We start from the raw sequence: 15,250 nt of genomic DNA on the forward strand, positions 1-15,250 counted from the left end.
ATTAACTTAAGTTATAAATTACAATTTAAAAATATGATCATAAATATCGACAAAACAATATTACATGACGTTAATGTTACTATTTGTTAATGGAATCCAAAAATAGGTAAATCAATTTTCCCCGAGTTCTTTCTTGGATGTGAGACACATGACATAGATAAAAATTAACCGTTAAGATTTAATTGAAAAAAATAAAGGTTTTAATTATAATTTAGATAATTAATATTTCATAAAAAAATCACAATCATAAAAATATATTATCTTGTCATAAATATATTATTAAAAAGAATATTTTTTAGTAGTAATATTATCTTCTGTTTTTATCCATAAATACATCATCAAAATCATTTCTCGTTTTCTATTTTTTTTTCCTGCTATCTATGACTGACTCTATTTTTTTTAAAAAAAAAATACAAACTAAAGATAAATACTCGCTGGATTTTTTTTTTTTGAAAAGTGAAAAGTTTTTATAATATATTTATAGATAAGATATTATATTGTTATGTGTTATGATATGGTATTATTATTTTTCTTATGAAACATTCATTATCTAAATCATAATTATTTACTTATTTTAATTAATTAAATTTTAGACATTAATTTTTATCTATGTCATGTATCTCACATCTAAGCAAGAACTTAAAAAAATAGAGAGAAGGAAAATGGAGAGGATTCGGATTCAGGGGCGGAGCCACGTATCGTCCAGACCCCCTCAATAAAAAATTACAATATATATATAAGATATATTTTCTGGATTTATGTAGATATATATATATATTTTGAACACTTTAAATAATAGGTGAAAGTGATATCTTAATGTCATTTTCCTTCAAAATTAAATGTGAAGTTGAGGGTTCAAATCCCTGGTAGGTAGCCTTTTAATTTTTTACTTTCTTAGTTTCAGTTTTCCTTTTTTTTTCCTAGTCAAGGTTTTCACGTTTTTTTCTTTCAAATTTTTTAATAAAACATGCTAAAAAGTGGTGTTAGAATTCATGGGTCCGCCACTAAAACTATATAGTACTACTTTCTTGAATTTTTGTTTTATGGACTTATTTACACGTTTATACTTTTATACTGGTCGGATTCCTACTTGTTAATGAAATTCACAAATAAAATTATTTTTATAATATTTACTAAGTTCTTTTCTCAAGTAAAAGTATAAATATATAAATAGAAATATTAACCTAATTGTTTTGAGTTTGGACTCTCGTTAATTTTAAATTTTAATACTATATTATGTTTTTGGGATAATGCACAACTACCTTTTCAACCTATGCCCGAAATCTCAGAGACACACGTATACTATAGTAAGGTTCTATTACCTCCCTGAACTTATTTTATAAATAATTGTCTACCCCTTTTCAACCTACGTGACACTATCTTGTGGGCCCAACGTGTGTTGACATATTTTTTTTTCAAACTAGTGTCATGTAGGTCGAAAAGGGGTAGAAAATTATTAATAAAATAAGTTTATAGGGGCAATAGGACCTTAGTATAGTATTAGTGTGTCTTTGAGATTTCAGGCATAGGTTGAGGGGGGTACTTATGTATTTTCCCTATATTTTTTGATAATTTTAATTGGCCAACGGGCCGGCCCTACCGATATTTCTCAAGCCTCACAAATCAGCGGACTTATTCAGGTCGGAATAAAAAATCCTTTTCTTAAATGAGCTCAAAAAAGCTTAGCCCAATTTTATCAAACTCCGGATTATAACAGACCGGCCCAACGGGCATAGCCCATATTGACGACTCTAAGAACTATAAATATACACTAGATAATTGAAGGCCATTTCACGGGTCCAACATAATCAATTATCTTTTCAATTTCAGTTTAAAAGAATTATCTAAATTTATATCTAATTTTATTATAGTTTATAAAATTTCCTATCATTTAAAAAAATTACAAAAATTCTCTCTCAGCTACCTTCCTATCTTATGTATACATTACTATTTCCTCTCAGATACATCTCTATCCTCTCTCGAATACATCTTTATCCCCTCTTGAATACATCTCTATCCTCTCTTGGATACATCTCTATCCTCTATTGGATACACCTCTCATTTCAGATACACCTATATTCCATCTCGAATACATTTCTCCCCTCTCAGATTCATCCGTGAGATATGTGTCTGCAAGTTTTCTGAGTAGTATCACGACTGATGTTTATGCATTTCTGCTGATGAATTTATGAAATTTTTTTAATTTAAAAAAGGAAGTACGGATATAACACCAAGAAAATTTATGTGACATAAGAAAATTATGTGACATATTTTTCTTTGTAGTCAATTTCAAAAGAACGATGTATAAATATATTTAATAACATTTTGACATGAAAAATATTCATTTTATTCATAGTAAGATGATTTATAACCATATGAACATCTATGATTTCTTTTAAACCACGAGTTCTAAAAGTGTTTTTTTTTAAAAAAAATAGGGATAATGCACAAGTACCCCCTCAACCTATGCCTGAAATCCCAGAGACACACTTATACTATACTAAGGTCCTATTACCCCCCTGAACTTATTTTATAAGTAATTTTCTACCCTTTTTTAGCCTACGTGGCACTGGTTTGGAAAAAAAGTCAACCATCGTTGGGCCCACAAGATAGTGCCACGTAGGCCGAAAAGGGGTAAAAAATTATTAATAAAATAAATTCAGGGGGGTAATAGGACCTTAGTATAGTATAAGTGTGTCTCTGAAATTTCGGGCATAGGTTGAGGGGGTACTTGGGCATTATCGCAAAAAAATACTTCATGTTAAGTCAAATAAACATTACATAAATCAAAATGGAGTGAGTAAAAACTTTAGATCAATTTTATATTTATGAAATTTATGTTTTTGTAACTATTTTGCCTTTTAACAAAATTTAAAATGAAAATACTAAGGTTTTTTCACAATCCTTTTTATAGTAATTTTTTTTATCAATATTTTGTCAATAATATCAAAATTTTAATAAAAATAAGGTAATAAAGTAACTTAATTTTGAAATTCAAGTATTGATATCAATTGAGAAAATATTTATTTTTAAGTTGTAAAGCATTCATAATCTAATATTCAATAAGCTCCTTACTCTTGATGAATGACACTAATTTATCATAATTCAAGATTGTAAGAAGTAGAAATCAAAATTAAAAAGTGTAACTCACTATTATATGAAAGTCATTATGAGTTAATTGTCACTCGTTAGAGATATGTCATATGTTAATTGTCATAATGAAACAATATGAAAGTTATAAGAGATAATTTATTTACAATTGAAAATTACTTATGAAAAATGAAGAACAAATTATATATTTAAATATGTTTATGTCATATACATATTAGTGTAAAGAAATTTTACACTATAAATTTATTTACTTATTTTAATATGTAATTTATTTTATTATGAAAATTTACAAATGTGATGTTTTATGAAAAATTGGTATGAAGATTTTTATATGTCCTCATAGTAAGTAGTTCTTTACTTTATAATATAGAGGAATATTACTTCAAATAAGTATCAAGTCAATTAACCATATTAGTTGTAATATATTGATATAATTTTTTTTAGAAAAATATCACTTAAAATCAATTTTCTAGGTCTTACAAATCATTAATTTAGATTACCTTTAGACCTATAAAAATCATTAGTATGTTGTAAAAACAAAAATTTATCCTACATTTGCTTAATAGATATTTTGGTTTAAAATTTTATACTAAATAGAAAATAAATCTATAAGAAGTGTAATATCTCATTAAAATAGATTAATTATTAGTCTATATTCAAAAAATTAAGAAAAAAGTGTGATTGTAAATGTGGATCCATATTAAATATCACATCATTAGGATAAACATGACATTTAGGAAAATATATTTGGTTGTTTGGTCATTACCTATCTATTTCTTGATGTCATAATATAGATACAGAAATAATAGAATCTTTATGAATTGACAAATTTATCCTTGGTCGTCTTCAACTTGACTCTTCTATATAATAGAAATGTTCTTTGACACAACAAAGTAAGTGAATATCATAAATAATTTAGATATTTAAATTAGACAAGCCTAATATCACATAAGAATTACATATACAGAAATTTAGTCAAGTTGATGATAATTTAGATATAAATTCTCTCACACATTATTACACACAATCATTTTGAGATTACATTAAATTTCACCCTTATATAAGATTACTTCAAATTCATCAATCAAAATAAAAAAAAAAATGAGCAAAAACAAGACAATGTTCACATTTTCTTCTTCTTCTTCTCCATTCGGCTCAACATTCGTCTTATGTCTAATTGTTGCTTCCTTAATAACACCAATTAGAAGTAACTATTTGTCTGACGTGTGCATCAAATCAAAAAATCCAAGATTTTGCTTACAAGTCTTTGGCCTAAATCCTCATAGGAGTCCTTATGAGTTGACACAAGAGGCTCTCAACTTAGCATTGACAAATGCTTATGAGACAAAAAATAAGATTCACATCTTTTTAGATCAGACAAAACATCATGACTTAAGAGTGATATATAAACAATGTTTGCACTATTACCAATCTGTCATTGATGGTTTAGAAGATGCTGTTGGACACTTTATGAAGGAGGGTTTATATAGTGCTGTGAATGCTATAGGAAATAGAGCCCAAGTAAATGCTTTTCTATGTGAGAAATCATTTCAAGGGAAAATAGGATATGCTTATGACTCCACTCTTAAAAAGGATAATGAGAATATGGAGATTTTTGGTAGTATTATTGTGGCTGCTGTTGATCTTCTATATGATACTTAATTATAAATTCATGTGTTAGATCAAGAATATCAATGATAAGAAAACAATTGGTTCTTTTTTTTTTTTAATTATTATTGTATTTTTCTTGACAATGTGACACCTCTACATCTCATAAATTTTATGGAGAATTAATATTTTTGTTCAACGTAATTAAACTTTTGTCAATTAGGACAAGTACCAAAAGTCTTCATGAATTATATTTTCCCTTTAATGTACCACAACAGACAACTAACAAAAAAACTAAAATGTAACTTCTTAATGGTAAAGGCAACAACATTTACTCCCTTCTCCACCCCCCCCCCCCATGCACCCCCCCCCCCCAAAAAAAAATGGAATTTTATAAAGTAACTTCTCTTTAGTCAACATGAAAAAGAAAAAAAAAAGCTAAAAGAGGTAAATTTTGAAGTCTAATTGAATATTGATATGATACACCCCACTTTACCCTAAATTTTGAAATGTTAAGATTTTTTTTATGGAAGGAAATTATTCAAGATTAAAAGGTTGTGAAATAAATAAATTTCTCAATATTCATAAATTTTTTTATAAAGTTAATTAAAGGAAAAAAGAAAATCTAAACATGGCATAAAAATGAATATGTATAGAAATTTAATTAAATCAATGATAATTTAGAATTTACATCATCTACTTAATGAACAAGATTCTCTCAAACTTTATTGCACACAATCTTCTTGATATATAGCTACACATTTACATTGAATTTCTACCTCATAAAATTACTACAAATCTAAAGGGGAAAACAAGCAAAAACAAGACAATGTTCACATTTTCTTATTCTCCATTTGGCTCAACATTAGTCTTATGCCTAATTATTTCGTCCTTCATGACACCAAGTACAAGTAACCACTTATCTGATGTGTGCATCAAATCAAAGAGTCCAAAATTTTGCTTGCAAGTCCTTGGCCTAAATCCTCATAGGAGTACTTATGAGTTAGACTCGAGAGGCCATCAACTTAACATTAGCTAATGCCTTGAAGACAACAGAAAAGATTCACACCTTTATTAATCAGACAAACGATGAAAATTTAAAAAAGATATATGAATATTGTTTGGATTTTTATCAAGGTATCATTCGTAATTTAAAAGATGTGGAATAGCATTTTTTTGAAGGTAGGTCCAAATTTTGATGTGAGCGCTGCAGGAAACATAGCCCAAGTACATTCTTATCAATGTGAGATTACATTTCAAAGGAATATTGGCTATATTTATGACTCCCCTCTTATAAAGGATACCAAAATCTTAGCTAATTTTGGTAGTATTGGTGTGTCTGCGGTAAATCTTCTATATAATTCGACATTAATAAAATAATAGTGCATAATTATTATTATTTTTTGTTAATATTTTATAGTATTTTTTTTAAAAAGATAATTATATGAGATTGGGGTGAATGTATGATAAAAGTTACAAATTCAATCAATCAGTTAACAATTTTAGCTTAAATCTTATATACATGTATATCTGATTCGAATTTTACCACTTACAATAATTGATTTTTTGATATTTTTGAAAAAGGATTATATAAATCTTTTAGATTTGACTATCTCATAATTGATTTTTACTATTTTTGAAAAAGGCTTTAAATAAATCTTTCATATTTGACTTTCTTCTGGAGAAAAATTTAAACTTCTATAAATTGTAGCATGATCTAAATCATAGTAATTGACAATCACACAAAATTATCTGTGGGAAAGCCAATAACTAACCACACACCAACCGCCATTTATTATTAGTAGTTCATCACATAAAACAATTTAAAAATAACTAAACAATTTAAAAACAACTAAGTATACACATTGACAAAGAATGATTAATTTAATATCGACATAAGCTTTAGTGACATTACTAAAGAATTAGGTGGGACTAATCATTTCATATAAATATTATCAGCTAGGATTCACTACAAAAAACGTCTAACTAGACGTTTGACAATACATTCATAAGTTATATTTTCCCCTTTTGTGTACCAAAATAGACTAATACCATAAAAACAAAATGAGAAGTATAAAAAAACACGTGTTAGCCTCTGAATGTCAAAGGCAAATCACATCGAATCCCTTTTTTAAAAATAAATAAGTTAAATATATTTTTTTAAAAACAAGTGGAAAATTGTTTTTGTTTATTTATTTTCTGAGGTAAACTTTGAAGTCCATTCATATATACCCAATTTACCTCAAATTTTAAACATAATGGAAGGACATTATTCTAAGTTGTGAAATAAATAAAAAAATTCTCAATATGCATAAATTTTCTAGAAAGGTTAAACCAAAATCAAAAATCTTAACATGCCATAAAAGTAAACATATCATTTATAGAAATTTAATAACATTAATGATAATTCATAATTTACATAACATATTTAATAAATAATTTTAATCTCTCATCTTGATAAATAGCCACATTTACAATAAATCTACCAACCTTATAAACAATGACACCATATTCTTTTGTCCCTACACTAATCTTATCTCTAATCATTGTTTTCTTCATAACACCAAGTACAAGTAATCCCTTGGCCCAAGTGTGTATCAACTCCAAGAATCCAAGGTTTTGCTTGGAAGTGTTTGCTCTCAATACTTATGATAGTCCTTATGAGTTGACAATAGAGGCAATCAACTTAACATTGGCTAACGCCACCGAGACCACAAAAAAGATTGAGATATTAATAGATCAGACAGAAGACGAGCATTTAAAAGATATATATAATTATTGTTTGGATTTTTATCAATTTGTAATTGATTATTTACGAAGCACGGGAGAGCGATTTTTGAAGGAAAAACAATGTATTGATGTGAACGATGCAGGAATGACAGCCCAAGTAAATGCTTATCGATGTGAGAAAGAGTTTCAAAGAAAATGGGGTTATATTTATGACTCTACTCTTACAAAGGAAAATAAAAAGTTGAGTATTTTTGGTAGTATTGTTGTGTCTGCTACAAATGTTCTATATAATTCAACATTAAAAAAAACTAATACATAGTAAAATTCATTAATGAGAACAATTTGTTACATTAGCTTTCCATGAATTATAACGACTTATTAGTGTTATTTCGCCTTTTTATTGTTTATCGAAAGTAATTTATTTTTTTAAAAAATAATCATGTGTTATCGAGATGTATGTATAGTAAAAGTTACACATTTAATCAATCAATTCAACAATTTTGACTCATTTGTAAAAAACAGAATGCGATAATAAAATGAACATCAACAGCAACGATAATGACAATGGTGATGACGACAAAAAAGAAGAATATGATAGAGGAGAGAGAGAATAAAGATGGAGATATGGAGAGAAAATCTGAAGAGAGAAAGAAAGATGGAAAAAAGGGAGGAAATTTCAAATTCGAAATATAAAATGGTAGAGAATTTTTTTTTAAATTTTTGAAATTTGAAAACTTTCATTTTCTTCTCTTTTAAGCCTTTTCTTATCTCATCTTCATTTTTTCTTTCGTCGAATAAATGTCTGATAAATTTGGTCAATAATTAAAGAAAATTAAATTATATATTTTAATAACCATTAAATGTTTAATAGACAAAGTAATATCTAGAAGAATTCAGATGACAAATAGAGTTAAATACACCAAAATCGTTTTGTTTTCTCAAAAATAGAAAAACTATAAAGAAAAATAAAAATTAAATATAAGACATAAATTTTGATATGATACTCCCCACTTTATCACAAATTTTAAATATAAGACATTTATGGAAGGAAATTATTCAAGATCAAAATGCTGTGAAATATACATAAATCTTTTCAATTTTAGAACAAAAATTAACTAAACATGGCATGTAAACAAATATATTGTATATAGAAATTAAATTGAATTTTCCCTTTTTAATTAACAACAATATCAAATTACTTATCTATTTAATGAACAATATTCTCTCACATAACTATCTAGAGATATATCTTCATTTATATTGAATTTCCCCCTTATAAAATTACTACTAATAGAAGAATTAAAAGGGGGAAAACAAGTAAAATCAAGACAATGATAACATCTTCTTCTTCTTTTTTTTCCTTTGGCTCTACACCAATCTTATTTCTAATTATTGCTTCCTTAATATATATATAATTGGACTGCGATGGTTCCATGGTTACATATTATTATTATTATTATTGTTATTATTAATATGAAAAAAAATTATTATTAAAGACATTTTATCATACATAAACTCTTTGTCAATTTATCATTAAGAACTTTTTATCATACAAAATAAGTGAGTCAATTTATCATTAAAAATTCTCTGTCATATAAAATCACTGAGTCAAATTTATCAATAAAAGAATATCTAACATAACAAAATAAATTAGTTTAATATTGATCAGCGTATGAGTTAATGTCATTCTATAACGAAAAATATGAACAAAATAAAAAATAAAAATTGTTCCATAAATAGAAGATTATAAATAACAAGGGTAAATAAGTTTCGCATAACCATAAATGGAGAGAAGTGATTATTTTTCAAAATTGAGAGGGAAGTTTGATTTTTTAAACCAAAATTGCAAGAAAAAAATATTTCTCACTCATTAAATTATGGAAAATAATAACTTTATGAGTCACCCTATAATATAATAAATCTCTAAAAATTAACCATGTACATATATAGAACTTCCATTAAATTTTTAATAAATTTAGATTTCACACACAATCATCTCTAGATTTAGTCATCTTTATATATGGTTTGATCCTTACAAAATTACCACAAACCAATCAATCAAAAACAAAACAATGGCAATATCATTATCATCATCAACATTAGTCTTATATTTAATTGTTGCTTTTTTAATAACACCAAGTACAAGTAACTACTTGTCTCAAGTGTGCATGAAATCCAAGTATCCAAAATTTTGCTTAGAAAGTTATGGCTTAAATCCTCATAGGAGTCCTTCTCAATTAACCGCGGAAGCGATCTACGTATCATTGCCAATTGTTTCCAAATCAATAAGAAAAATTCAAGCATTTCTCAATCATACGAACAACGATAACTTAAAAGTGATATATAATTTATGTTTGAATTATTATCGATCTACGAATGATGAATTTAAACTCTCAGTAGAAGAGTATATGATAAAAGGTTTATATAGTAGTGTGAATGCAGCTGGAAACTTTGCTCAAGATGCTGGTTTTTATTGTGAAAGTGCATTTAAAGGAAGATTAGGTTATGTTTATCGATCCACTCTTACTAAGGATAATGAATATTTAGAAATGTATGGTAATATTATCGTGTCTGCTGTAAATCTTCTATTTAATTCTTCGTCATTACAAAAATAGTGTGTAATACTAAGGCACGTATGCCAACAATCGAAATATGATTTGTCATGTTTGTGTTTGCAAAAGAATGATTTATTTCGTTTTATCTTAATTTTTTTATTTTCGTTTATGTTTCTAACAACTCTAGATAAAAAAATAATAATTAATGGACGTGTAGAAACTTAAACAAATTGCTATAAGCGATAAAATTAAAATCAGTCCATCAACATAAATTTTTATATATATTCCTAGGTAATTTTCTAAATATGGGTGACTGACTATCTAGGAAAATTACTCCTCAAATTTGGTTGATATATTAAATGATTATATATATTTAATAGACAGCCATATAAAAACAGTAATGACAATTACTCGAAAAAAAAAAATCTTTAAATGCTTCAAATTTTAATTTTTAAGGTTAAACAATGAAAAATGAATTATTTTATAAAACAAAACTGTAATGTCTATTTATATTTATCAGACTTTAAGTGATTTTAGAGAATGCTCCAACAAAATGGAATATAAAAATATCTATCTAAATAGGAGAAGGAAAAGTGCATCATACAAAAACTATAATTATTATTTACAAAATTAATTTAAATATTATAGTAAAAAATAATAATTATCTTTAAAAAATTTAAAAACTTATTTTTAAAAAATAGTTAAAAGAATCAATTAGTAGTTAGTTGTAGAAATGGAGTATTTCTTTTCATTCACTTTTTAAAATTTTCTTTATATATCTAAAAAAAAAACATTTTTAAAAAGCATAAATAGAAAACAATATTTTTTTAAAAATATATTGCAACCTAACGTTTAAATAGGTCTAAAGCATAATTTTTTAATAATAAAAAAATAAATAATGTGACATGACATCCTAATAGGAGAGAGATAATGTATTTTTTGTGTCCAATATAATTTAAGGAAAATAGGCTAAGTTGAATGATATTGTAATTCTAAAACAAAGATAAATGATATTTTTAAATAATTTTTCAAATATAAATGACTGCCTATCTAAAAAAATTACTCCTCAAATTTGGTTGATACCTTTATATGATTATATATATATATATATATATATATATATATATATTAAATAGACAGCTATATACACACACAACCAAATCTTATGCATATTTGGTAATATATTAACTTTTTACTTTATATATTGTAAGTGAAAGCTAAAATAATTAGTATATACCATACATAAGAATCAATTTCACCCTTATAATATTATCACAAATCCATCAATCTAAAGAGAAAAAGAAAATGACAACATGTTCTTCTTCCTCCTTGGGCTCAATACTAATGTTATGCCTAATTATTACTTCTTTAATAACACCAAGCACAAGTAATTATTTGTCTGATATGTGCACCAAATCAAAAAATCCAAAATTTTGCTTAGAAGTATTTGGCCTAAATCCTCATAGGAGGCCTTATGAGTTAACAAGAGAGGCTATCAACTTAGCATTCACAAATGCCACCCAAACAAAAACAAAAATTCACGCCTTTTTAGACCAGACAGACGATGATAACTTGAAAACGATTTACAATTTATGTTTGGATTATTACCAATCCGCTATTGATGTTTTAACACACGCTGAGGAGTACTATCTGAAGGAAGGTCAATATAGTAATGTGCACTCAATAGGAAAATTAATTCAAATATCTTCTTTTTATTGTGAAAATGGATTTCAAACAATACCAGGTTATGCTTATGCCTCTACTCTTACAAAGGACAATGATAGCTTAGAAAATTTTGGGACTATTATTGTATCCGCGGTAAATCTTCTATTTAATTCTTCGTAATTTAGAAAATAGTATGTAATAAAAGTCATGGAATATTATTATATTGATGCTATCAAAAGAATTTTTATTTATAAATAAGTTAAGATTTGCATTCTCTTTTCGAGATGTTCTTTTTTTACCTTAAAACTAGTATATGTAACCACGAATCGCGATTTATATATTTCATTTATTATTTTATAACTTTCTTATAAATATAGTACTGAATTTATCTGTAAGCAAACTTAATTAGGAAAAAAAGAATGAAAATAATGTAGGAGAAAAGGTATGACTTCAAAATTAATATCTAGAGATATTTTCTTATGAGGATTTTGTAATATATTGGGAAATATTTTAATCAAAACTATAGAAAAGATCAGAAGATGTATTTTCTTGTCCTAATTTTAAAGTATATTCCAATCTAAATTAAATTTAAAAAAAAATAAAACATCTCATAATAATGGAAGATTAGAAAGAAAATGTTATTTAATTTGCTCATGGCTTACACGAACGAAGAGTTAATATGTTAAAAGATTATTTGATTATGAAATTTTGGGTAAAAAGTCATTAAATTTAATTTCACAGATAATTTAAGACTTTTTATCATATAAAGTTGCTAAGTCAAATTTATTATTAAATACTTTTTACCATACATACTCTCCTAGTCAATTTATCATTAAAAACTTTTTATCATACAAAATTAGTGAGTCAAATTATCATTAAAAACTCTTTGTCAAATAAATTAAATGAAAAAAAAATTAGAATATGTTCCAATCTGAATAAATTAATTTTTTTAAAAAATAAGTCAAAGTTTGTTTCTCTTGTCTTAATTTTAGAATATGTTCCAATCTAAATTAAATGGAAAAAAAATTAGAACATCTCATAATGGTGGAAGATTAATGAGGATTAGAAAGAACATGTTATTTTCTTATGAGAATTCTACGAGTAAAATGAAGAGTAAATATGTTAAAAGGTCATATAACTATAAAAACTTATATAATAAAGTCATTAAAATTTATTTTATATTAATAAAAAAATCATATAATTTTAGACTTTTTATCCTACAAAATTGTCCAGTCAAATTTATCATTAAAAGCTTTTTCATTATACAAAATTACTTGGTCAAATTTATCATTAAAGACTATTTATCATATAAAAGTACTCAGTCAAATTTATCATTAAAAATATCTGATGCGGCAAAATAAATTAAATTTACATATAATTTAAGACTTTTTATCATATAAATCGCTTAGTCAAATTTATTATTAAAAACATTTATCACTAAAAACTTTTTATCATACAAAATTAGTAAGTCAATTTATCATTAAAAATTCTGTCATATAAAATCACTCAGTCAAATTTATCAATAAAAGAACATCTAATATGGCAAAATAAATTAGTTTTGAAAAATAAATTTAAATTAGTAAGTAAATATTTTTCTAAAATATATATTAGCAAGAGATTCAGATCTAATAATAAATCGATCACTTATTAAATTTGACAATCAATTTGATCAATTCAAAATTTCTTAAGATCTTCCATTTCTAGCTCTTTTCTTTGATTAATTGTAGTTAAATAAATATGTATTACATAGTGTTAAATAAATTTTACAAATATAAAGTCTGAGAACCATTTATCTCTTTTCATTGTCTTTGACTTTGTTCTATCAATATTCGCTTTTCCAAATAATAATGGTCTGTTATTGATATGACACACTAAAGAAATTATAAATAATAGAGTTCATATTGCTATTTTTTTTATTTTATTAAATTCAATATTAAAAAAATGTATTTGATAATAAATAATATTTAATAGTAAAAATAAAAAAGACACAAAAGGTAAATTGTCTCTTTTGTTTTTTTAAATTAAACAAGTATTGTTGGACAATTATTTTTAACATAATGGATACAAAAAAGACATTGATTACTTAATTCGTTCGATTATTGAATTGTGATTATTGAGCCTTATGGAGTTACGCATTGTAGAATTTTTAGATTGAACTGATATTTGTGCAAGTTGTAGTTTGAGAAGTTTCGATTGAAATGAAAGGAGTACTCCATTCTAGCTAATTGCTTTGTTTAGTAGGTTGCTTGTTGGGTACCGTATTATCGATACTCACCCCTTGCTTCTACACTTATAAAGGTACCGAACTTGGTTATGTGTGATCGTCCTTCTTGTTCTCCTACTTAACAAGGCATATCAAAGGACTAGTGAGAGATAGTTGTTCGTCATCTCAACATATTTTTTTCTTTTCCTTATGTTTTGCTTTTTTTGATAGAAAAATTGAAATTTGTAATTATTTCAATTTTGCACTTAATGTATTAGTGACGTGCACACATGACGATTAAATTTTTCGGGTGTTAATAGAATTAAGAAATTTTCCGCTTTTATCTTGTTGTGTTTTATCTTTTCACTTTTTTTTTCATTTCGTTAGGTTAAGACTGATTTGTCTTGATGATAATAGACGAATATAATCACGCCCATTTGAATCGTGAAATTATATTTCTTTATATTTAATAATATTTTTAAAAGGATATACTATTTGCCAAAAAAATATATGTGTGAATCACAAAAACGGAGAGAATGTTCCCGGCTAATTATTTAGGACAAATTATCAAATTAGTCACAATTAGGAGCTTATTTATGAAAAATAGTTATAGCTTTAAAATATTACAAAAAAATAAATAAAATATACTGTATTTAGAGTAAGTTTTATAAATAGCAAAGATAAAAGTTATATTAACGCTCTAATATATAATTTTGTTATTTGCGCTCCAAAGACAAATTATGTTTGGTATGGAGCATCTGATTTGTATAAATACCGGCGATTTGAATAAATCAATCGGTAACTCGTTTGTGTCTATGAAACTTGTGTTTGTAAGTCAATTCTTTTTTTTACGAAAACTTGTATTAAAAAATCACCAAAGTTTGGCTTGAAGCGTGTCAGACACAGCCCTTAAGGATATTTCACCCGATATAAGTATATCTCTCAAGATTCAACAAACTCTTCTAGTATAAAATTAGAGTCATAATGTAAAAAAAAATTAAATAATCATGTCTCTAATTACTTGTCGATATTTTCTTTTTTAGTTGTCCCTAATTACTCGTACATTTTGACAAATTAAGAAAAGACAAAATATATTTTACCTATTATCCTCCCAATTATTTACTTTGAAAATTATAGAACTTCTTGAAAATTTTAAGGTTTCAATTCGTTTATCTCATAATTGATAGTGATAAAATAAATTTACTAGGTTAACAATTACTTTTTTAATAGATATGTTAATTTAAAAATAAATAAATAATTAAGGTCGAACGGAAATAGGATTTCCTCATTGTTTTTTCCATCCACTCTACACAAGAACACATTACTAATATAACGTCTCAGGAGCAACAATCTAAAGTATAAGGATTATTTAATGACA

This window comes from Solanum lycopersicum, chromosome 6 (assembly GCF_036512215.1).
Source record: "Solanum lycopersicum chromosome 6, SLM_r2.1".
Classification (NCBI taxonomy): Eukaryota; Viridiplantae; Streptophyta; class Magnoliopsida; order Solanales; family Solanaceae; genus Solanum; species Solanum lycopersicum.